Source organism: Anomaloglossus baeobatrachus, chromosome 12 (genome assembly GCF_048569485.1).
Source record: "Anomaloglossus baeobatrachus isolate aAnoBae1 chromosome 12, aAnoBae1.hap1, whole genome shotgun sequence".
NCBI classification, from domain to species: domain Eukaryota; kingdom Metazoa; phylum Chordata; class Amphibia; order Anura; family Aromobatidae; genus Anomaloglossus; species Anomaloglossus baeobatrachus.
In genome coordinates, this window is record NC_134364.1 from 8192798 (window position 1) to 8219974 (window position 27177).

The window sequence follows — 27177 nt, forward strand, 5'->3', positions numbered from 1 at the left end:
GAGGACAGAGAGGCAACACACGGCGGGGTGTATGGAGAGGACAGAGAGGCAACACACTGCGGGGTGTATGGAGAGGACAAGAGAGGCAACACACGGCGGGGTGTATGGAGAGGACAGAGAGGCAACACACGGCGGGATGTATGGTGAGGACAGAGAGGCCAACACACGGCGGGGAGTATGGAGAGGACAGAGAGGCAACACACGGCGGGGAGTATGGTGAGGACAGAGAGGCCAACACACGGCGGGATGTATGGTGAGGACAGAGAGGCAACACACTGCGGGGTGTATGGAGAGGACAGAGAGGCCAACACACGGCGGGATGTATGGTGAGGACAGAGAGGCAACACACTGCGGGGTGTATGGAGAGGACAGAGAGGCCAACACACGGCGGGGAGTATGAAGAGGACAGAGAGGCCAACACACGGCGGGGAGTATGGAGAGGACAGAGAGGCAACACACTGCGGGGTGTATAGAGAGGACAGAGAGGCAACACACGGCGGGGAGTATGGAGAGGACAGAGAGGCAACACAAGGCGGGGAGTATGGAGAGGACAGAGAGGCAACACACGGCGGGGAGTATGGTGAGGACAGAGAGGCCAACACACGGCGGGGAGTATGGAGAGGACAGAGAGGCAACACACTGCGGGGTGTATGGAGAGGACAGAGAGGCAACACACGGCGGGGTGTATGGAGAGGACAGAGAGGCAACACACGGCGGGATGTATGGTGAGGACAGAGAGGCCAACACACGGCGGGGTGTATGGTGAGGACAGAGAGGCCAACACACGGCGGGGAGTATGGAGAGGACAGAGAGGCAACACAAGGCGGGGAGTATGGAGAGGACAGAGAGGCAACACACGGCGGGGAGTATGGTGAGGACAGAGAGGCAACACACGGCGGGGTGTATGGAGAGGACAGAGAGGCCAACACACGGCGGGGTGTATGGAGAGGACAGAGAGGCCAACACACGGCGGGATGTATGGTGAGGACAGAGAGGCAACACACTGCGGGGTGTATGGAGAGGACAGAGAGGCCAACACACGGCGGGGAGTATGGAGAGGACAGAGAGGCCAGCACACGGCGGGGAGTATGGAGAGGACAGAGAGGCCAGCACACGGCGGGGAGTATGGAGAGGACAGAGAGGCAACACACGGCGGGGTGTATGGTGAGGACAGAGAGGCAACACACGGCGGGGAGTATGGTGAGGACAGAGAGGCCAACACACGGCGGGGTGTATGGAGAGGACAGAGAGGCAACACACGGCGGGGAGTATGGTGAGGACAGAGAGGCCAACACACGGCGGGGAGTATGGAGAGGACAGAGAGGCCAGCACACGGCGGGGAGTATGGAGAGGACAGAGAGGCAACACACGGCGGGGTGTATGGTGAGGACAGAGAGGCAACACACGGCGGGGAGTATGGAGAGGACAGAGAGGCCAACACACGGCGGGGAGTATGGAGAGGACAGAGAGGCCAGCACACGGCGGGGAGTATGGTGAGGACAGAGAGGCCAGCACACGGCGGGGAGTATGGAGAGGACAGAGAGGCCAGCACACGGCGGGGAGTATGGAGAGGACAGAGATACGCCCAGGTGTTAGCCGAAATCATTTAAAAAAAGGCTGTGTGACGGGGTTGGCAGGAGCGGCCGGATCATCACTACATCACCCATCGCTGTTGTGTCGCTGGAGAGATGTGTGACACCAAGTAAACAACCTATGTGCGATCGGGGCAAATAGTTTACACGACATGGGCAGGACGCATCCTTTAAAAGATTGCGCGATAGATGGGCTCGTGTGACGCCCGCATAACTCTTTTCCCCCATGCCACCATGGCAGATCACCCGTCCTCCATATTGTGAGGGACATGGGCAACAGTCACACGTCCCCTGTCACATTATTAACAGACTAGAAGGTGGCCGGATTCTACGCATCGGGTATTCTAGAATTTACGTATTGTGTAGTTAATGTATGATTTTTGTTATATATATATATATATATATATAGATGTTGTTGTGTGTAGTTACCAAGTGTTTGTGTAGGGCGCTGTACATGTTCTGGGTGTTGTCCTGGAGTGATGGGGGGTGAGAGCGGTGTTGTATGTGTGTTGTGTGTGTTGCGTTTTTTGTGGAGCGCTGTGTGTCTGTAGCGTTGTGTGTGTGTTGCGCGGTTTGTGTGTGTGTGGTGTGTTTTGGGGGGAGGTATGTTTTGTGCAATGTGTGTGTTGTGCGGTATGTGCGTATATTTGTGTATGCCGTGGTGTTTGTGTGTTGGGTGTTGTGTGTGTGCAGCGTTGTCTGTGTGTGTGGGTGTCTGTGTAGGGCAGTTGTTTGTGGTTCCCAGTGTGTGTGTGTGGTGTGTGGTGTGTTGTGCAGTGCGCGCTCGTGTGTGTTGGGGGGAGGTGCGCACTCCCAAACGTGCTCCATCCCCCATGCAGCGCACTCCCAAACGTGCTCCATCCCCCATGCAGCGCACTCCCAAACGTGCTCCATCCCCCATGCAGCGCACTCCCCATCGTGCTCCATCCCCTATGCTGCGCACCCCCCATCGTGCTCCATCTCCCATGCTGCGCACTCCCAAACGTGCTCCATCCGCCATGCTGCGCACTCCCAAACGTGCTCCATCCGCCATACTCCGCACTCCCCATCGTGCTCCATCCCCCATGCAGCGCACTCCCCATCGTGCTCCATCCCCTATGCTGCGCACCCCCCCATCGTGCTCCATCCGCCATGCTGCGCACTCTCAAACGTGCTCCATCCGCCATGCTGTGCACTCCCAAACGTGCTCCATCCGCCATGCTGCGCACTCCTAAACGTGCTCCATCCGCCATGCTGCGCACTCCCAAACGTGCTCCATCCCCCATGCAGCGCACTCCCCATCGTGCTCCATCCCCTATGCTGCGCACCCCCCATCGTGCTCCATCTCCCATGCTGCGCACTCCCAAACGTGCTCCATCCGCCATGCTGCGCACTCCCAAACGTGCTCCATCCGCCATACTCCGCACTCCCCATCGTGCTCCATCTCCCATGCTGCGCACTCCCAAACGTGCTCCATCCGCCATGCTGCGCACTCCCAAACGTGCTCCATCCGCCATACTCCGCACTCCCCATCGTGCTCCATCCCCCATGCAGCGCACTCCCCATCGTGCTCCATCCCCTATGCTGCGCACCCCCCCATCGTGCTCCATCCGCCATGCTGCGCACTCCCAAATGTGCTCCATCCGCCATGCTGCGCACTCCCAAACGTGCTCCATCCGCCATGCTGCGCACTCCCAAACGTGCTCCATCCGCCATGCTGCGCACTCCCAAACGTGCTCCATCCGCCATGCTGCGCACTCCCAAACGTGCTCCATCCGCCATGCTCCGCACTCCCAAACGTGCTCCATCCGCCATGCTCCGCACTCCCCATCGTGCTGCATCCCCCATGCTGCGCACTCCCAAACGTGCTCCATCCGCCATGCTGCGCACTCCCAAACGTGCTCCATCCGCCATGCTGCGCACTCCCAAACGTGCTCCATCCGCCATGCTGCGCACTCCCAAACGTGCTCCATCCCCATGCTGCGCACCCCCCATCGTGCTCCATCCCCCATGCTGCACCAGCATCAGCCTCTCTACCCGCAACATCAGCCTCTCTGCCCGCAGCATCAGCCTCTCTCCTCCCAGCATCAGCCTCTCTCATCCCAGCATCAGCCTCTCTGTCCCCAGCATCAGCCTCTCTGTTCCCAGCATCAGCCTCTCTCATCCCAGCATCAGCCTCTCTCCTCCCAGCATCAGCCTCTCTCCTCCCAGCATCAGCCTCTCTCATCCCAGCATCAGCCTCTCTCATCCCAGCATCAGCCTTTTCTGTCCCCAGCATCAGCCTCTCTGTCCCCAGCATCAGCCTCTCTCATCCCAGCATCAGCCTCTCTCCTCCCAGCATCAGCCTTTTCTGTCCCCAGCATCAGCCTCTCTCCTCCCAGCATCAGCCTCTCTCTTCCCAGCTTACCCCAGCCTCAGCCTCCCCCAGCCTCAGCCTCTCTCCTCCCAGCATCAGCCTCTCTCCTCCCAGCATCAGCCTTTTCGGTCCCCAGCATCAGCCTCTCTCCTCCCAGCCTACCCCAGCCTCAGCCTCCCCCAGCATCAGCCTCTCTTCTCTCAGCCTCCCCATCCCAGCCTTCCCCAGGATCAGCCTCTCTCCTCCCAGCCTCCTCCAGCACGCCGTGCTCCTCTGCCAACACTCACAGATCCGATCGCATACACTCACACACACACACACACACCCACACACACCCGATCGCATACACCCACACACACCCTATCGCATACACCCACACACACCCGATCGCATACACTCACACACACCCGATCGCATACACTCACACACACCCGATCGCATACACTCACACACACCCGATCGCATACACACACACACACCCGATCGCATACACTCACACACACCCGATCGCATACACTCACACACACCCACACACACCCGATCGCATACACTCACACACACCCGATCGCATACACTCACGCACACACACACACTGACGATATTGCACATACGCGCTCATACTCACAACATCCGGAGATACCACATGCTTCTGGCCATGTGATCCTCCGGCAGGTCCTGGAAGTTCACAGCACAGTATCGCCGCCGAGAAGCAAGCGATATCCCAGGATGTTGTGAGTATGTGGATGCGATGTGATGTGTGTGTGAGGTGTGTGTGAGAGTGAGTGTGATCTGATGTGTGTGTGTGTGCTATGTGTGTGCGTGTGTGTATTTTCCGCCGCTGCAGGACCTTGATGCGCTGGTAACTATGCTACCATGGTTACCAGCGTATCTCGTCCCCCGCTCGCACGGGAGCCCACACCAGCATACGCCGGCCAGCCCCAGCAATGCGAGGGTATGTGTCGGCTGGTTTGGCGGCGTACGCTGATGTGGGCTCCCAGGGGTACAGTACTCACCTGGTAGTCATGGCTCCGTGACCGTGTCGGTTCGGGGAATGCGTGGGGGGGCGGGGCCAGAGCTAGCGTGCATTGTGTGAGGGGGGCGGGGTGTGGCCGAGTTGCCAATGCCTTCAGGGTGCCGGGCGAGAGGCCAATCTGTGGGGGGGCGGAGCCTGGGCGAGCGGCCGGCCAATCCGTGTGGGGGCGCAGCCTGGGCGAGCGGCCAATCCGTGCAGGGGGGCGGGGCCATGGCGAGCCCAGCGGCCAATCAGCTTTGTGTCACCGTAAGGACACAATTTTGGAGCAAGACAGACAGACAGACAGACAGACAGAATAAGGCAATTATATATATAGATGATAATTCATAATACAAATAGATTGTGTGACTGGAGAAACAGTCTACACCACATAGATCCCACTAGTACCCAGCACCCGAGCATGGTAGTGCCCGCTCATCACTAGTTACCAGTACTGAGCACCTGAGTATGGTAGTGCCCGCTCATCACTAGTTACCAGTACTGAGCACCCGAGCATGGTAGTGCCCGCTCATCACTAGTTACCAGTACTGAGCACCCGAGCATGGTAGTGCCCGCTCATCACTAGTTACCAGTACTGAGCACCCGAGCATGGTAGTGCCCGCTCATCACTAGTTACCAGCACTGAGCACCCGAGCATGGTAGTGCCCGCTCATCACTAGTTACCAGTACTGAGCACCCGAGCATGGTAGTGTCCACTCATCACTAGTTACCAGTACTGAGCACCCGAGCATGGTAGTGCCCGCTCATCACTAGTTACCAGTACTGAGCACCCGAGCATGGTAGTGCCCGCTCATCACTAGTTACCAGTACTGAGCACCCGAGCATGGTAGTGCCCGCTCATCACTAGTTACCAGTACTGAGCACCCGAGCATGGTAGTGTCCGCTCATCACTAGTTACCAGTACTGAGCATCCGAGCATGGTAGTGCCCGCTCATCACTAGTTACCAGTACTGAGCACCCGAGCATGGTAGTGTCCTCTCATCACTAGTTACCAGTACTGAGCACCCGAGCATGGTAGTGCCCGCTAATCACTAGTTACCAGTACTGAGCACCCGAGCATGGTAGTGCCCGCTCATCACTAGTTACCAGTACTGAGCACCCGAGCATGGTAGTGCCCGCTCATCACTAGTTACATCCTGATCCTGCACCACGTCTACATTATTTGCCACTGACTTTACAAGCTGAAAGTCTTGTCTGTGACACTCGCATGTTGGTGTGAATTCTGCTCCATCTGTGTCCTTTTTAGAGGTCTCATTTTTGAGTATTAAGCTCTTAGTTAACAATCCCGGGATCCTGGCAGAGCTTCTAATGCTGCGGAGATGATAATTGGCAGCGAAATCCATCCAAGATGTGCTGGAATATGGATTTATTGTTAAATATTATGTTACAAGCTGCAGAGATGGCAGCGCTGGCATTGAGTGATACATCTGCTCGTGCCCCAGAGAATCAACACTGATTGTGAGAGAATGTCAGGGGAGCGTTGTGCGGGGAACATGGAAATGGGGGCTGATAAAGGGAAACCATCTCTGGGATCGACCCCCCTCATATTAGAAAATGTCCCAGTCTATGAGGGGCATTGGAGTGGATAAGTGAACACCACTCGCCTAAATTAATCCCAAACCTTCAAAGCAAACAAGATATACTAATGGTTTGGGGCTCGTGGGTAATCTGTAGACTAAATAGCCGTGCTGGCACTGTGTAAGCAATGTTTGGCTCTGTGTGGGCACAGCATGGCACTCTCCTATCGCTGCAGAATATACATTTACGTGAGGTCCCTTTATCTTGTCTGTTATAGAGTCCAAGACAAGGAGAACATATGTGCCAGTTTCCATATGCACGGGCCCCATAGGACCCTCATAGGGGGACTTATGTACCAGCTGAACATACTGTAATGAAGTGTATCCAGTGACAAGAAATAGAAAACACTGACCGCCACATCGTAGAATCAGACAAATGTGAACAGGTGCATGCTGAAGGAACTAGACGAATGAAACGAATGCAGCTACATTCTGAATATTATACTAGATACATATTAAATACAAGAAATTCGGAACTGCCTTACTGCAATAGAAACTAGTTAAAAATTAGGTAGTTGGTACCCACTTTGTGATAAGCCCAACAGCCAGTGATGAGGCATACCCCGATCTTGGGACCTGTCCTTGAATGACTCTACCTGGGCTAAAAGCATACAATGTCAGTGTGCAGCTGCATTCACTTTATCAGCATGATATACCATGTCTGGCTATTATATTACTTGTGTTCTGCTTATTTCACCAGTTTTCCTCTCTGCAGCCTCTATCTCTAATTGTAAGTTGCCTCTGAGCTGGTGAGTAGAGACTGGATGTTATAATGTCTCCTATATACACAGCACACGCAGACATGGCAGATTCCTGCTCTCCTGCCTTGATGTAGCTTATGTTCAGAATCAGCAGCATGGAGGGCATTATACAATAATACTGAGCAGTGCAGCTGTGGACCCAGATCTGGATTGAGATTAAATACTTACTAGAAAGCAGCAGCATGGAGGGCATTATACAACAGAACTAAGCAGTGCAGCTGTGAACCCAGATCTGGATTGAGATGAAATACTTACTAGAAAGCAGCAGCAGCATGGAGGACATTATACAATAATACTGAGCAGTGTAGCTGTGGAGCCAGATCTGGATTGAGATTAAATACTAGAAAGCAGCAGCAGCAGCAGCATGGAGAGCATTATACAACAGTACTGAGCAGTGTCGCTGTGGACCCAGATCTAGATTGAGATGAAATACTAGAAAGCAGCGCAGCATGGAGGGCATTATACAACAGTACTGAGCAGAGTAGCTGTGAACCCAGATCTGAATTGAGATGAAATAATAGAAAGCAGCGCAGCATAGAGGGCATTATACAATAATACTGAGCAGTGCAGCTGTGAACCCAGATCTGGATTGAGATGAAATATTTACTAGAAAGCAGCAGCAGCATGGAGGGCATTATACAGCAGTACTGATCAGTGTAGCTGTGGACCCAGATCTAGATTGAGATGAAATACTTATTAGAAATCAGCAGCAGCATGGAGGGCATTATACAACAGTACTGAGCAGTGTCGCTGTTGACCCAGATCTGGATTGAGATGAAATACTTACTAGAAAGCAGCAGCAGCATGGAGGGCATTATACAGCAGTACTGATCAGTGTAGCTGTGGACCAAGATCCAGATTGAGATGAAATACTTATTAGAAAGCAGCAGCAGCATGGAGGGCATTATACAGCAGAACTGAGCAGTGCAGCTGTGAACCCAGATCTGGATTGAGATGAAATACTTACTAGAAAGCAGCAGCAGCATGGAGGACATTATACAATAATACTGAGCAGTGCAGCTGTGAACCCAGATCTGGATTGAGATTAAATTCTTACTAGAAAGCAGCAGCAGCAGCATGGAGGGCATTATACAACAGTACTGAGCAGTGTCGCTGTGGACTCAGATCTGGATTGAGATTAAATTCTTACTAGAAAGCAGCAGCAGCAGCATGGAGGGCATTATACAGCAGTACTGAGCAGTGTAGCTGTGAACCCAGATCTGCATTGAGATTAAATACTTACGAAAAAGCAGCAGCAGCATGGCGGGCATTATACAGCAGTACTGAGCAATGTAGCTATGAACCTAAATCTGGATTGACATGAATTAGTTACTAGAAAGCAACAGCAGCATGGAGGACACTATATAACAGAACTGATCAGTGTAGCTGTGAACCCAGATCTGGATTGATATTAAATACTTACTAGAAATGAGCAGCAGAATGGAGGGCATTATATAACAGTATTGAGCAATGTAGCTGTGAACCCAAATCTGGCTTGAGATGAAATACTTACGAAAAAGCAGCAGCATGGAGGACATTATACAACAGTACTGAGCAGTGTAGCTTTGGACCCAGGTCTGAATTGAGATGAAAACTTACTAGAAAGCTGCAGCAGCAGCAGCATGGAGGGCATTATACAGCAGAGTAGTGTGAATTATAGCTAGAAATACAGTCTGGTGTGTGACACACTAGTTAGCTGGACCATGGAGGATGTAAAGCTGTAGTACTGAGTTGTGCAGCTGTGAATGTAGTTCTGGGGGAAATAAAACACTTAATAGAAAGCAGCAGCAGGGCCTGTCTCTATTCCTCCTCCCAACTCCCTTCTCCATAAACATCTAAAGTCCTCTGTAATCTGACGCCTCAGTTCTTCTTGTGCGCTATTTTTCAAGAATCATGAGATCAGAAGACGGGAGGGGAAGAAGTGGCTCATAAGGGGAGAAAGAAGCAGCTTCCTCTGATTAGATATATTACAAATTCCTTATGTGTTTGTACTAATGATTTATGTAAAGTTTGTTTTAATGACCGGGACCTGTTAAAGTCTGTTTTCTCACCTGCTTTGCCTTTTCTTTCTGTTCTGTGCTCCAGTCACATCCAGAGCTGCGCTCTCAAAGCATTGGCTAAGTTTGTGTGGATAGGAGTTAAGTCTCAGCAGCCAGCATCTTAATGAGACGATGTCTGACAAGCAGCGCACAGACAGCGGCAGAGCGGGGGTGACAGTCGCTCTGCGGGTAATTATGAAACAATTGCATCTATCAGATCTAATGAAGACAGAAGCCGTCACTTATTACAGGGAGTCGTGAACTTATTTTCTTGTAGATGATTTCGTCTCTTTTATTTGTTTCTTCGCCTTTGTAATTCGTAATCTTCTTATGATTAGATGTAAATTCTGTGTTAATGTCATTGTGTATCAGGAACAAGAGATCGTTACATGAAGCTGTCGCTCCGGAGACTGAAATATAAGAAAACCTCAGACGGCAGAAGTTCTGCGTACCGAGAACGACAGCGTGCGAGGATCCAGAATCCCGAGCTCTCTGCGGACAGTCAGCGGGACGGGTGTGATCAGAGGTCTCATCAGAACCTGAGTCCTGGGGAAAGTCCGCTTCATGATCTCCGATTCCTGACACTGACTAGAATAGTGAAAACGCAACCAAATGCTTCACAGGTGAGGGTCTGCTACAATTGCGTCAAGTCCAGACAATCCTCTGTGAGCTCACAGCACAAATCTCTCTCCTGTCAGGATAGATTGCTACAATGTATCACTAACTGGGACAATACAACGTAGCAAACCCGCACTGTCTGACCATTGACATATCTGTTCTCAGAATGCTTTATATCAGCCAGAAGTCACCACAACACATCCTGAGCCAAGAAAGGGGCAGAATATGGGACAAGGTACAGCTTTGGGCTCCGGGGTCCGGTGGGTGACCATTGCCATTACACTATAGGAGCAGCGGGAACATCACTTATTGACCACTCAACCCACACAAGGTTCTTCTGAATGACCTGAGCCACCACTGATGAGCAACACGAGTCACCGGCAGAGAGCTGCTGCCATCATATGGCTCCCATATTATGGGATGGGCAGTGATAAGAGGCAAGCGTACGTGTTCTCATTCATTCCCATTAATTAAGTCATATTTAGCTCATTAGTGGCGTCCACTGGGAGTTTACCTCTGACCATCCGACAAAGCAGAAAGTATCCACAAACCGAGAGGACATAAATCACCCGGTAATAAGGAAACGCCGCCGCGGCCCGTTCACCTGAGGTCACAGATTGCAGTGGAGTGATCATAGATCCGTGATTAATGCAATCTCATTGGGATCATAATAATCACCGAGAAGAAAAATCCAAGGAACAACCAGAGACGATCAACTACATCAACAGCTCTAAAGTATCAAAACCCTATCGACAGAGTCATCGAGAAAAAGAAAGTCCACATCCACCTCATACCAGAAACTGAAGACATCACAATACAAGAGATGTCACTGTGTACATACATTGCTGACCCTGTATTATACTCCAGAGCTGCACTCACTATTCTGCTGCTGCAGTCGCTGTGTACATACATTACTGATCCTGAGTTACCGCCTGTATTATACTCCAGAGCTGCACTCACTATTCTGCTGGTGCAGTCACTGTGTACATACATTACTATACTGGGCCTGTATTATACTCCAAAGCTGCACTCACTATTCTGCTGATGCAGTCACTGTGTACATACATTACATTACTGATCCTGTATTATACTCCAGAGCTGCACTCACTATTCTGCTGGTGCAGTCACTGTGTACATACATTACTGATCCTGAGTTACCTCCTGTATTATATTCCAGAGCTGCGCTCACTATTCTGCTGGTGCAGTCACTGTGTACATACATTACATTACTGATCCTGAGTTACCTCCTGTATTATACTCCAGAGCTGCACTCACTATTCTGCTGGTGCAGTCACTGTGTACATACATTACTGATCCTGAGTTACCTCCTGTATTATACTCCAGAGCTGCACTCACTATTCTGCTGGTGCAGTCACTGTGTACATACATTACTGATCCTGAGTTACCTCCTGTATTATATTCCAGAGCTGCACTCACTATTCTGCTGGTGCAGTCACTGTGTACATACATTACTGATCCTGACTTACCTCCTGTATTTTACTCCAGAGCTGCACTCACTATTCTGCTGGTGCAGTCACTGTGTACATACATTACTGATCCTGAGTTACCTCCTGTATTATACTCCAGAGCTGCATTCACTATTCTGCTGGTGCAGTCACTGTGTACATACATTACTATACTGGGCCTGTATTATACTCCAGAGCTGCACTCACTATTCTGCTGGTGCAGTCACTGTGTACATACATTACTGATCCTGAGTTACCTCCTGTATTATACTCCAGAGCTGCACTCACTATTCTGCTGGTGCAGTCACTGTGTAAATACATTACATTACTGATCCTGAGTTACCTCCTGTATTATACTCCAGAGCTGCACTCACTATTCTGCTGGTGCAGTCACTGTGTACATACATTACATTACTGATCCTGAGTTACCTCCTGTATTATACTCCAGAGCTGCACTCACTATTCTGCTGGTGCAGTGTACACACATTACTTTAGCAGGGGGCTGTACACTTATAGCCTTTTCTATGTATGAAACCCAATCTTCTCCCAAATAATTAAAAAGGAAGACCAAGAAGAGATGAAATATAGGGTAAATCTGCGGCCCGCGGAGCCTCCATTAATCACCCCGTGTTTTCTACAATCAGACTCCTACTATTAAGTTAGTTTAGATGAGTGATCAGCAAATCCTTAAAACCTCATCCATCACCGTCCAATTCCTTAACCTGCCAAATAAGAGCCAGCCGGCAGTTCTGAAATCATAAAACATATTTCTGCTCTGAAAAGTCCCTGAAACCCGAGCCAAAAATGTAAAACCGAGGAGGCTGCGCCCGACGTGTGGTGCCAATAACTGATGAGTGGCAGCAGGGGGCAGCACTGTGTCAGCGCGATGTGCCAGGACTCAGTATGTGACCGGCTCTAATATACGTCCTTGTTATGGAAATGATTAAAAAGGTTTATATATTGGTGTCTAGTAACAAGCAAAACGGCGCCTGTCCATCACCAGAGATCAGCGGTGACATCACTGAGAATACCTCCTATCCATCACCAGAGATCAGCGGTGACATCACTGAGAACACCACCTATCCATCACCAGAGATCAGCGGTGACATCACTGAGAATACCTCCTATCCATCACCAGAGATCAGCGGTGACATCACTGAGAACACCTCCTATCCATCACCAGAGATCAGCAGTGACATCACTGAGAACACCACCTATCCATCACCAGAGATCAGCGGTGACATCACTGAGAACACCTCCTATCCATCACCAGAGATCAGCAGTGACATCACTGAGAACACCGCCTATCCATCACCAGAGATCAGCAGTGACATCACTGAGAACACCTCCTATCCATCACCAGAGATCAGCGGTGACATCACTGAGAACACCTCCTATCCATCACCAGAGATCAGCAGTGACATTACTGAGAACACCTCCTATCCATCACCAGAGATCAGCGGTGACATCACTGAGAACACCGCCTATCCATCACCAGAGATCAGCGGTGACATCACTGAGAACACTTCCTATCCATCACCAGAGATCAGCAGTGACATCACTGAGAACACCGCCTATCCATCACCAGAGATCAGCGGTGACATCACTGAGAACACCTCCTATCCATCACCAGAGATCAGCGGTGACATCACTGAGAACACCTCCTATCCATCACCAGAGATCAGCGGTGACATCACTGAGAACACCTCCAATCCATCACCAGAGATCAGCAGTGACATCACTGAGAACACCTCCTATCCATCACCAGAGATCAGCAGTGACATCACTGAGTATACCTCCTATCCATCACCAGAGATCAGCGGTGACATCACTGAAAACACCGCCTATCCATCACCAGAGATCAGCGGTGACATCACTGACAACACCTCCTATCCATCACCAGAGATCAGCAGTGACATCACTGAGAACACCGCCTATCCATCACCAGAGATCAGCGGTGACATCACTGAGAACACCTCCTATCCATCACCAGAGATCAGCGGTGACATCACTGAGAACACCTCCTATCCATCACCAGAGATCAGCGGTGACATCACTGAGAACACCTCCAATCCATCACCAGAGATCAGCAGTGACATCACTGAGAACACCTCCTATCCATCACCAGAGATCAGCGGTGACATCACTGAGAACACCTCCTATCCATCACCAGAGATCAGCGGTGACATCACTGAGAACACCGCCTATCCATCACCAGAGATGAGCAGTGACATCACTGAGAACACCTCCTATCCATCATCAGAGATCAGCAGAGACATCACTGAGAACACCTCCTATCCATCACCAGAGATCAGCGGTGACATCACTGAGAACACCTCCTATCCATCACCAGAGATCAGCGGTGACATCACTGAGAACACCTCCTATCCATCACCAGAGATCAGCAGTGACATCACTGAGAACACCTCCTATCCATCACCAGAGATCAGCAGAGACATCACTGAGAACACCTCCTATCCATCACCAGAGATCAGCGGTGACATCACTGAGATCACCTCCTATCCATCACCAGAGATCAGCGGTGACATCACTGAGAACACCTCCTATCCATCACCAGAGATCAGCGGTGACATCACTGAGAACACCTCCTATCCCTCACCAGAGATCAGCGGTGACATCACTGAGAACACCTCCTATCCATCACCAGAGATCAGCGGTGACATCACTGAGAACACCTCCTATCCATCACCAGAGATCAGCAGTGACATCACTGAGAACACCTCCTATCCATCACCAGAGATCAGCAGTGACATCACTGAGAACACCGCCTATCCATCACCAGAGAGCAGCAGTGACATCACTGAGAACACCACCTATCCATCACCAGAGATCAGCAGTGACATCCCTGAGAACACCGCCTATCCATCACCAGAGATCAGCGGTGACATCACTGAGAACACCGCCTATCCATCACCAGAGATCAGCAGTGACATCACTGAGTATACCTCCTATCCATCACCAGAGATCAGCGGTGACATCACTGAAAACACCGCCTATCCATCACCAGAGATCAGCGGTGACATCACTGACAACACCTCCTATCCATCACCAGAGATCAGCAGTGACATCACTGAGAACACCTCCTATCCATCACCAGAGATCAGCGGTGACATCACTGAGAACACCTCATATCCATCACCAGAGATCAGCGGTGACATCACTGAGAACACCACCTATCCATCACCAGAGATCAGCAGTGACATCACTGAGAACACCGCCTATCCATCACCAGAGATCAGCAGTGACATCACTGAGAACACCTCCTATCCATCACCAGAGATCAGCAATGACATCACTGAGAACACCGCCTATCCATCACCAGAGATCAGCGGTGACATCACTGAGAACACCTCCTATCCATCACCAGAGATCAGCGGTGACATCACTGAGAACACCTCCTATCCATCACCAGAGATCAGCGGTGACATCACTGAGAACACCTCCAATCCATCACCAGAGATCAGCAGTGACATCACTGAGAACACCTCCTATCCATCACCAGAGATCAGCAGTGACATCACTGAGAACACCTCCTATCCATCACCAGAGATCAGCAGAGACATCACTGAGAACACCTCCTATCCATCACCAGAGATCAGCGGAGACATCACTGAGAACACCTCCTATCCATCACCAGAGATCAGCGGTGACATCACTGAGAACACCTCCTATCCATCACCAGAGATCAGCAGAGACATCACTGAGAACACCTCCTATCCATCACCAGAGATCAGCAGTGACATCACTGAGAACACCTCCTATCCATCACCAGAGATCAGCAGAGACATCACTGAGAACACCTCCTATCCATCACCAGAGATCAGCGGTGACATCACTGAGAACACCTCCTATCCATCACCAGAGATCAGCAGAGACATCACTGAGAACACCTCCTATCCATCACCAGAGATCAGCGGTGACATCACTGAGATCACCTCCTATCCATCACCAGAGATCAGCAGTGACATCACTGAGAACACCTCCTATCCATCACCAGAGATCAGCGGTGACATCACTGAGAACACCTCCTATCCATCACCAGAGATCAGCGGTGACATCACTGAGAACACCGCCTATCCATCACCAGAGATCAGCAGTGACATCACTGAGAACACCTCCTATCCATCACCAGAGATCAGCGGTGACATCACTGAGAACACCGCCTATCCATCACCAGAGATCAGCAGTGACATCACTGAGAACACCTCCTATCCATCACCAGAGGTCAGCGGTGACATCACTGAGAACACCTCCTATCCATCACCAGAGGTCAGCAGTGACATCACTGAGAACACCTCCTATCCATCACCAGAGATCAGCGGTGACATCACTGAGAACACCTCCTATCCATCACCAGAGATCAGCGGTGACATCACTGAGAACACCCCCTATCCATCACCAGAGATCAGCGGTGACATCACTGAGAACTCCCCCTATCCATCACCAGAGATCAGCAGTGACATCACTGAGAACACCTCCTATCCATCACCAGAGATCAGCGGTGACATCACTGAGAACACCTCCTATCCATCACCAGAGATCAGCAGTGACATCACTGAGAACACCTCCTATCCATCACCAGAGATCAGCAGTGACATCACTGAGAACACCTCCTATCCATCACCAGAGATCAGCAGTGACATCACTGAGAACACCTCCTATCCATCACCAGAGATCAGCGGTGACATCACTGAGAACACCTCCTATCCATCACCAGAGATCAGCGGTGACATCACTGAGAACACCGCCTATCCATCACCAGAGATCAGCGGTGACATCACTGAGAACACCTCCTATCCATCACCAGAGATCAGCGGTGACATCACTGAGAACACCTCCTATCCATCACCAGAGATCAGCGGTGACATCACTGAGAACACCTCCTATCCATCACCAGAGATCAGCGGTGACATCACTGAGAACACCGCCTATGCATCACCAGAGATCAGCAGTGACATCCCTGAGAACACCGCCTATCCATCACCAGAAATCAGCGGTGACATCACTGAGAACACCGCCTATCCATCACCAGAGATGAGCAGTGACATCACTGAGAACACCTCCTATCCATCACCAGAGATCAGCGGTGACATCACTGAGAACACCTCCTATCCATCACCAGAGATCAGCGGTGACATCACTGAGAACACCTCCTATCCATCACCAGAGATCAGCAGTGACATCACTTAGAACACCTCCTATCCATCACCAGAGATCAGCAGAGACATCACTGAGAACACCTCCTATCCATCACCAGAGATCAGCGGTGACATCACTGAGAACACCTCCTATCCATCACCAGAGATCAGCAGTGACATCACTGAGAACACCTCCTATCCATCACCAGAGATCAGCGGTGACATCACTGAGAACACCGCCTATCCATCACCAGAGATCAGCGGTGACATCACTGAGAACACCTCCTATCCATCACCAGAGATCAGCGGTGACATCACTGAGAACACCTCCTATCCATCACCAGAGGTCAGCAGTGACATCACTGAGAACACCTCCTATCCATCACCAGAGATCAGCGGTGACATCACTGAGAACACCTCCTATCCATCACCAGAGGTCAGCGGTGACATCACTGAGAACACCTCCTATCCATCACCAGAGATCAGCGGTGACATCACTGAGAACACCTCCTATCCATCACCAGAGATCAGCGGTGACATCACTGAGAACACCTCCTATCCATCACCAGAGATCAGCAGTGACATCACTGAGAACACCTCCTATCCATCACCAGAGAGCAGCAGTGACATCACTGAGAACACCGCCTATCCATCACCAGAGATCAGCAGTGACATCACTGAGAACACCTCCTATCCATCACCAGAGATCAGCGGTGACATCACTGAGAACACCTCCTATCCATCACCAGAGATCAGCGGTGACATCACTGAGAACACCGCCTATCCATCACCAGAGATCAGCGGTGACATCACTGAGAACACCTCCTATCCATCACCAGAGATCAGCGGTGACATCACTGAGAACACCGCCTATCCATCACCAGAGATCAGCGGTGACATCACTGAGAACACCTCCTATCCATCACCAGAGATCAGCGGTGACATCACTGAGAACACCTCCTATCCATCACCAGAGATCAGCGGTGACATCACTGAGAACACCTCCTATCCATCACCAGAGATCAGCGGTGACATCACTGAGAACACCTCCTATCCATCACCAGAGATCAGCGGTGACATCACTGAGAACACCTCCTATCCATCACCAGAGATCAGCGGTGACATCACTGAGAACACCTCCTATCCATCACCAGAGATCAGCGGTGACATCACTGAGAACACCTCCTATCCATCACCAGAGATCAGCAGTGACATCACTGAGAACACCTCCTATCCATCATCAGAGATCAGCAGTGACATCACTGAGAACACCTCCTATCCATCATCAGAGATCAGCAGTGACATCACTGAGAACACCTCCTATCCATCACCAGAGATCAGCGGTGACATCACTGAGAACACCTCCTATCCATCACCAGAGATCAGCGGTGACATCACTGAGAACACCTCCTATCCATCACCAGAGATCAGCAGTGACATCACTGAGAACACCGCCTATGCATCACCAGAGATCAGCGGTGACATCACTGAGAACACCTCCTATCCATCACCAGAGATCAGCGGTGACATCACTGAGAACACCGCCTATGCATCACCAGAGATCAGCGGTGACATCACTGAGAACACCTCCTATCCATCACCAGAGATCAGCGGTGACATCACTGAGAACACCTCCTATCCATCACCAGAGATCAGCGGTGACATCACTGAGAACACCTCCTATCCATCACCAGAGATCAGCGGTGACATCACTGAGAACACCTCCTATCCATCACCAGAGATCAGCGGTGACATCACTGAGAACACCTCCTATCCATCACCAGAGATCAGCAGTGACATCACTGAGAACACCTCCTATCCATCATCAGAGATCAGCAGTGACATCACTGAGAACACCGCCTATCCATCACCAGAGATCAGCAGTGACATCACTGAGAACACCTCCTATCCATCACCAGAGATCAGCGGTGACATCACTGAGAACACCTCCTATCCATCACCAGAGATCAGCAGTGACATCACTGAGAACACCGCCTATCCATCACCAGAGATCAGCGGTGACATCACTGAGAACACCTCCTATCCATCACCAGAGATCAGCGGTGACATCACTGAGAACACCTCCTATCCATCACCAGAGATCAGCGGTGACATCACTGAGAACACCTCCTATCCATCACCAGAGATCAGCGGTGACATCACTGAGAACACCTCCTATCCATCACCAGAGATCAGCGGTGACATCACTGAGAACACCTCCTATCCATCACCAGAGATCAGCGGTGACATCACTGAGAACACCTCCTATCCATCACCAGAGATCAGCAGTGACATCACTGAGAACACCTCCTATCCATCATCAGAGATCAGCAGTGACATCACTGAGAACACCTCCTATCCATCATCAGAGATCAGCAGTGACATCACTGAGAACACCTCCTATCCATCACCAGAGATCAGCGCTGACATCACTGAGAACACCTCCTATCCATCACCAGAGATCAGCGGTGACATCACTGAGAACACCTCCTATCCATCACCAGAGATCAGCAGTGACATCACTGAGAACACCTCCTATCCATCACCAGAGATCAGCAGTGACATCACTGAGAACACCGCCTATCCATCACCAGAGATCAGCGGTGACATCACTGAGAACACCTCCTATCCATCACCAGAGATCAGCAGTGACATCACTGAGAACACCTCCTATCCATCACCAGAGATCAGCGGTGACATCACTGAGAACACCTCCTATCCATCACCAGAGATCAGCGGTGACATCACTGAGAACACCTCCTATCCATCACCAGAGATCAGCGGTGACATCACTGAGAACACCTCCTATTCATCACCAGAGATCAGAGGTGACATCACTGAGAACACCTCCTATCCATCACCAGAGATCAGCGGTGACATCACTGAGAACACCGCCTATCCATCACCAGAGGTCAGCAGTGACATCACTGAGAACACCACCTATCCATCACCAGAGATCAGCGGTGACATCACTGAGAACACCTCCTATCCATCACCAGAGATCAGCGGTGACATCAGTGAGAGGCCGGTGAGTGTCCTGCTCGGCAGCCCCTTGTGCAGTGCGGACCCCCGGCTTCGGCCTGGTCCTCTGTGCTCTGATGCTTGGGCCTCATTCTTCAGAGTTGTGTGCAGTAAATCTGTCTGTAATGTGCATAGGAACCAATTAGAGCTGAGCTTTCTTTGTGCCCAATCAGAGCAGAGCTTTCTTTTTACCTCAGGTCGTCTTCTTCCTTTCTGTCGGGTGTTTCTCTGAGGTGAAGGTCTGAGGACGATCAGGTGAGTACTACAACCCCCAGCATCACCGGCACTGCTGCTGTACTTTGCTGCACACTTTCCTCTATGGTTACACGCTCCAGATATTGTGTGATATTAGAGTGCGGATATATGCCCTTAAGAAGAATCCAGCAATATGGCTGCCGGTTGCTGGTAGATTTGTGCCAGTTGAGTCCCACAGTTTTGAGATTCCCTTGAATACCTTATTTGTGGTTGATTTTCTTGGGTTTCGCTGCGCTGCGTCCTCCAGTTTTGTTGGTTTTGCCGGTTTCGCCAGTTTTGCTGTGTCTGGGGCTGACTTTACATTATTTCCGCCTTGTTCAGTGATCTGTGGCGAAACACAGACAATGAATGGGCTGTGTTTCTATTTTAATAAAATCTGTGTTTTCTTCAGCAGAAGATTATCACTAATTGCCAGCTGCTGTGTGTTTCCCCACCACTGATTGACAGCTTTCTGCGTGAAAAAACTGCTAATCAACATAGTGGCAGAGGGCTCAGCACTGATCACTGCTGCATCTGCAGAAGAGAAAACTGTGATTGTATCAAAATGACAGGAAGCAGCCCAGCAGGGGATCCAGTCCTGGAATCAGAAACTCTGCCCCTACATCATGCTGCTCTCAGACTACACAGCATATACAGTACAGACCAAAAGTTTGGACACACCTCATTCAAAGAGTTTTCTTTATTTTCAGGACTCTGAAAATTGTAGATTCACATTGAAGACATCAAAACTATGAATAACACATGTGGAATGAAATACTTAAGAACAAAGTGTGAAACAACAGAAAATATGTCTTCTATTCTAGGTTCTTCACAGTCGCCGCCTTTTGCTTTGATGACTGCTTTGCACACTCTTGGCATTCTCTTCATGAGCTTCAAGAGGTAGTCACCGGAAATGGTTTTCCAACAGTCTTGAAGGAGCTCCCAGAGATGCTTAACACTTGTTGGCCCTTTTGCCTTCCCTCTGCGGTCCAGGTCACCCCAAACCATCTCGATTGGGTTCAGGTCTGGTGACTGTGGAGGCCAGGTCATCTGGTCTAGCACCCCATCACTCTCCTTCTTAGTCACATAGCCCTTACACAGCCTGGAGGTGTGTTTGGGGTTATTGTCCTGTTGAACAATAAATGATGGTCCAACTAAACACAAACCGGATGGAGTAGCACGCCGCTGCAAGATGCTGTGGTAGCCATGCTGGTTCAGTATGCCTTCAATTGTGAATAAATCCCCAACAGTGTCACCAGCAAAGCCCCCCCACACCATCACACCTCCTCCACCATGCTTCACGGTGGAACCAGCCATGTAGAGTCCATCCGTTCACCTTTTCTACAAAGCCACGGTGGTTGGATCCAAAGATCTCAAATTTGGACTCATCAGACCAAAGCACAGATTTCCACTGGTCTAATGTCCATTCCTTGTGTCCTCTTCTGCTTGTTGCCTGTCCTTAGCAGTGGTTTCCTAGCAGCTATTTTACCATGAAGACTGCTGCACAAAGTCTCCTCTTAACAGTTGTTCTTGAGATGAGAAGGTGTGTCCAAACTTTTGGTCTGTACTGTACCTGCTGTCAGATTCCCTGTGATAGAGCACATTGTGGGGACCGGGTGCTGCATTCCTGGGTGTTCTGCTTTTAGATATGGATCCATGCCGGACAGATTGAATTTCACCCGAAATGACCAGATCAACCACGAATCCCATAATAAAATCTTTTGGAAGAATTTCACTAGATTGATGTCATAGTACGCTGTGTAGTAACCTGTTCACCCATCAAGCACACAGAGCGCGTTTCACCACCAGCTTTGTCACCCCTGAGGAAGCTGTTGGCGAAACACACATCAGATGTACTTGGTTGGTGTATGTTGTGATCTTTGTTGAACATTGTCTCAGTCTCTCGTGCACCTGATATTTCTCTGCATTTCTTTGCCCAGCTTTAGGCTGTCTTAAGATTATTATCAATATTTCCCTGTCTTTTATTCCACTGCCTGTAGACTCTGTGCAGGACTCACCATTCACAATAGTTGATGTCACAGCTCACCTCCTCCTCCTGTAGAATGACTGATAACACCTCTAAATACAGTAAATAATACTGGATCCTCTGTTTACAATAGGTTATGTCCCAGATCACCTCCACCTCCTCCTGAACAATGACCGATAACACCTCTATATACAGCTGATAACACAGATCTCACCATTCACAATAGTTGATGTCACAGCTCACCTCCTCCTCCTGTAGAATGACTGATAACACCTTTAAATACAGTAGATAATACTGGATCCTCTATTTACAATTGGTGATGTCACAGCTCAACTCCCCCTCCTTCCCTGGGTGCGATATTTGCACATATTCATTAGATGCTTCATTATTATTGATCTTTTGTCTTATGGTTTATGTAGATGTGACGCCCTGGACTAGCCAGGTAGTCACAGGTAGACCCCCGCACTACACCTGTCCCCCAATAAGGTAACATCAGCCAACCATAAAAAAACCTAGTCACCTCCCTCAGAGCTTGATGAACACACCAGGGGGCGGAGCCAGGCGGTTGACCACGCCCACCGAGGAGTTCAGAGGGCCTGAGGCAGGAAATAGAGAGGGAGTTTGAGTCAGTTCAGTTCAGTGGTAGCTGAGTGAGGAGTGAAGGAGTCTGACAGGTGTGAGGGTCGTAGCCCGCACACCTTGGCTAGGAGGCATATGGTGGCCTAGCCTGCAGGAGCCGGGAAGACGGCTTGGTGGAACCGTGGTGGACCGGGACAGGGTAGTGGCCCGCCGGTACCGACCCGGGGAACCAACTTGGAAACTGGAGCACACAGGGGGGTACTCAGACCCTGAAACGAGGTCCAGAAGCCACTGGACTAAGTTAATCAACTGATTGTGGTCTGGACTATAGGTCCTTTCCCACTCAAGTCCCGACTGAAGACAACAGGCCACCGAGGGGGATAGAAAGCCACCGTACAGGCAGAGAGATCCCACGGGCCAGCGTCTGCGGGCAAACAGGCTCCTCCGACATACACACAGCTGGGCAGTGGACTCCCATCGCTGAAGTGCAGGCAGTCCACAGCTACACAACACGGTGCAGGAGAAAGGTCAAGACCACCGAACCGGGTGGGGGACCCGACCACCATCAACTTTATTTACCAGAGACTTGTGTGTGTCAATAACAGTGAGTACAACAGTGCCACCCGGCCGTGCACCGCCCAGCTACCCCCCAACGGGTCCCGGGGGCCATCATCCCTGCCCACGGAGGGGTTAACAACTTGCTGCATCACCATCTCCCCCGGGTGCCCCGTAACTGCAGCGGTGGTGTCTACACCTTCACCGCGTCACGAACTCAAGCACGGCTCCGGCCGTGCACCTACCTAACCCCCACCAAAAGCGCCAGCAACCTTTCAGAGTGAAGTGACCCCGCTCGAGCCACCCACCAACGAGCCCGGATCCGAGCGGCTCGGCTGCAGCGTGGCGGTACATTGATATTTTTTGTTCCAAATTCTTCAGAAAGACGCATGTGGTTCATGAATTATGCAACATAAAAAATGCCTTTTATTTTTGCCTTTTACCTTTTTTTTTTTACAATGTAGCGTGGCGACAGTGACGATTTAGTCTCGGCAGAATCCTCAGCTTCTCATATTCTCTTTCTATTGACTGTTTGTGGGGGTGTAATCAGTGTATTTCACAGGGCCCCACAAACAGCTGCGCCCCGGGGATGTCAATCACTGCAGGATTGAAATCACAGCCCAAATGAAGAGAACATCAGCCGCCCTCCATCCACGCTTCATCTCATTTTCAATTACAGTTCGTGTGACCTTCAGGCTTCTGTGTTACAATTCGCCCCAGTCTCCGGCCCACATGGAATTCGTCTATAGTATTCGGAATATAACACAACGGAGAGCGGGCCAGGAGGCGGGGGGCAACCCTGTATTGTGGAGGGGCTTCAAATGAGTAAAGAAAGCTCAAAGAGTCTATTACTGTCCATGGGGAGCGACCTGAGATATCAGGAGTCATCAGACCTCGCTGCAGTCCTGCACAGCAATACAGGAGACTACAATCACAAGAAACAGAAGGATAGAACCAGCCGAAATAACAGAACCGGGTCCAAACTAACGCACCGCACAGAATTATACACAGCCAGACATAGACAGGTGTGTTGATATCGGATGGGATGAGCGCTGGTCGTCCTCCTTCCCCCTCGCAGTGGCAGGGGGTGAAGCAGCCAGCATTCTGTCCTCTCTTACAAATTTAAGTGCAGCGATTTTAGGTGAAAAGTGTCTCTGTTCTTTCTGATCATGGGGATCCGGTTGCCTGGTAACAGGAGGCGGCAGATAATACGATCACAGTGACACATATACGATAAAGATGAAAGTTATCATAAACCAGCACTTCATGTGCACATGAACAAGAGAAACATGTGACCAGGACTAGCGCATGTAAGAGATGGGCCACTGTGTGTAAGGGAGGGCCACTGTGTGTAAGGGAGGGCCACTGTGTGTAAGGGAGGGCCAGCGTGTGTAATGGAGGGCCACTGTGTGTAATGGAGGGCCACTGTGTGTAAGGGAGGGCCAGCGTGTGTAAGGGAGAGCCACTGTGTGTAATGGAGGGCCACTGTGTGTAATGGAGGGCCACTGTGTGTAATGGAGGGCCACTGTGTGTAATGGAGGGCCACTGTGTGTAAGGGAGGGCCACTGTGTGTAATGGAGGGCCACTGTGTGTAATGGAGGGCCACTGTGTGTAATGGAGGGCCACCGTGTGTAAGGGAAGGCGGCTGTGTGTAATGGAGGGCCACTGTGTGTAATGGAGGGCCACTGTGTGTAATGGAGGGCCACTGTGTGTAATGGAGGGCCACTGTGTGTAATGGAGGGCCACTGTGTGTAAGGGAGGGCCACTGTGTGTAAGGGAGGGCCACTGTGTGTAATGGAGGGCCACTGTGTGTAATGGAGGGCCACTGTGTGTAATGGAGGGCCACTGTGTGTAATGGAGGGCCAATGTGTGTAATGGAGGGCCACCGTGTGTAATGGAGGGCCACCGTGTGTAATGGAGGGCCACCGTGTGTAATGGAGGGCCACCGTGTGTAATGGAGGGCCACCGTGTGTAATGGAGGGCCACCGTGTGTAATGGAGGGCCACCGTGTGTAATGGAGCGCCACCGTGTGTAATGGAGCGCCACCGTGTGTAATGGAGGGCCACCGTGTGTAATGGAGGGCCACCGTGTGTAATGGAGGGCCACCGTGTGTAATGGAGGGCCACCGTGTGTAATGGAGGGCCACCGTGTGTAATGGAGGGCCACCGTGTGTAATGGAGGGCCACTGTGTGTAATGGAGGGCCACTGTGTGTAATGGAGGGCCACCGTGTGTAATGGAGGGCCACCGTGTGTAATGGAGGGCCACCGTGTGTAATGGAGGGCCAGCATGTGTAATGGAGGGCCACTGTGTGTAAGGGAGGGCCACTGTGTGTAAGGGAGGGCCACTGTGTGTAAGGGAGGGCCACTGTGTGTAAGGGAGAGCCACTGTGTGTAAGGGAGGGCCACTGTGTGTAAGGGAGGGCCACTGTGTGTAAGGGAGGGCCACTGTGTGTAAGGGAGGGCCACTGTGTGTAAGGGAGGGCCAGCGTGTGTAATGGAGGGCCAGCGTGTGTAATGGAGGGCCAGCGTGTGTAATGGAGGGCCAGCGTGTGTAATGGAGGGCCAGCGTGTGTAATGGAGGGCCAGCGTGTGTAATGGAGGGCCAGCGTGTGTAATGGAGGGCCAGCGTGTGTAATGGAGGGCCAGCGTGTGTAATGGAGGGCCAGTGTGTGTAATGGAGGGCCAGTGTGTGTAATGGAGGGCCAGTGTGTGTAATGGAGGGCCACTGTGTGTAATGGAGCGCCACTGTGTGTAATGGAGGGCCACTGTGTGTAATGGAGGGCCACTGTGTGTAATGGAGCGCCACTGTGTGTAATGGAGGGCCACTGTGTGTAATGGAGGGCCACTGTGTGTAAGGGAAGGCGGCTGTGTGTAATAGAGGGCCACTGTGTGTAATGGAGGGCCACTGTGTGTAATGGAGGGCCACTGTGTGTAATGGAGGGCCACTGTGTGTAAGGGAGGGCCACTGTGTGTAATAGAGGGCCACTGTGTGTAATGGAGGGCCACTGTGTGTAATGGAGGGCCACTGTGTGTAAGGGAAGGCGGCTGTGTGTAATGGAGGGCCACTGTGTGTAATGGAGGGCCACTGTGTGTAATGGAGGGCCACTGTGTGTAATGGAGGGCCACTGTGTGTAATGGAGGGCCACTGTGTGTAAGGGAAGGCGGCTGTGTGTAATAGAGGGCCACTGTGTGTAATGGAGGGCCACTGTGTGTAATGGAGGGCCACTGTGTGTAAGGGAGGGCCACTGTGTGTAAGGGAGGGCCACTGTGTGTAAAGGAGGGCCACTGTGTGTAAAGGAGGGCCACTGTGTGTAATAGAGGGCCACTGTGTGTAATGGAGGGCCACTGTGTGTAATGGAGGGCCACTGTGTGTAATGGAGGGCCACTGTGTGTAATGGAGGGCCACTGTGTGTAATGGAGGGCCACTGTGTGTAAGGGAAGGCGGCTGTGTGTAATGGAGGGCCACTGTGTGTAAGGGAAGGCGGCTGTGTGTAATGGAGGGCCACTGTGTGTAAGGGAAGGCGGCTGTGTGTAATAGAGGGCCACTGTGTGTAATGGAGGGCCACTGTGTGTAAGGGAAGGCGGCTGTGTGTAATGGAGGGCCACTGTGTGTAATGGAGGGCCACTGTGTGTAATGGAGGGCCACTGTGTGTAATGGAGGGCCACTGTGTGTAATGGAGGGCCACTGTGTGTAATGGAGGGCCACTGTGTGTAATGGAGGGCCACTGTGTGTAAGGGAAGGCGGCTGTGTGTAATGGAGGGCCGCTGTGTGTAAGGGAAGGCGGCTGTGTGTAATAGAGGGCCACTGTGTGTAATGGAGGGCCACTGTGTGTAAGGGAAGGCGGCTGTGTGTAATGGAGGGCCACTGTGTGTAATGGAGGGCCACTGTGTGTAATGGAGGGCCGCCGTGTGTAATGGAGGGCCGCCGTGTGTAATGGAGGGCCGCCGTGTGTAATGGAGGGCCGCCGTGTGTAATGGAGGGCCACCGTGTGTAATGGAGGGCCACTGTGTGTAATGGAGCGCCACTGTGTGTAATGGAGCGCCACTGTGTGTAATGGAGGGCCACTGTGTGTAATGGAGCGCCACTGTGTGTAATGGAGGGCCAGCGTGTGTAATGGAGCGCCACTGTGTGTAATGGAGGGCCACTGTGTGTAATGGAGGGCCACTGTGTGTAATGGAGGGCCACTGTGTGTAATGGAGGGCCACTGTGTGTAATGGAGG

The 27177-nt window shown here is 51.2% G+C and overlaps 1 protein-coding gene across 1 annotated transcript in view; it reads left to right on the forward strand.

Moving 5' to 3' along the window:
• The first annotated feature begins 19780 nt into the window (after nucleotides 1–19780).
• GPR65 (G protein-coupled receptor 65) overlaps nucleotides 19781–27177 on the forward strand; it is a 257710-nt gene continuing 250313 nt past the window's right edge. Inside the window, exon 1 of the mRNA XM_075330047.1 lies at nucleotides 19781–19856. The gene's annotated coding sequence lies outside the window, so the exon portion shown is untranslated. The remainder of the gene's footprint in view (nucleotides 19857–27177) is intronic.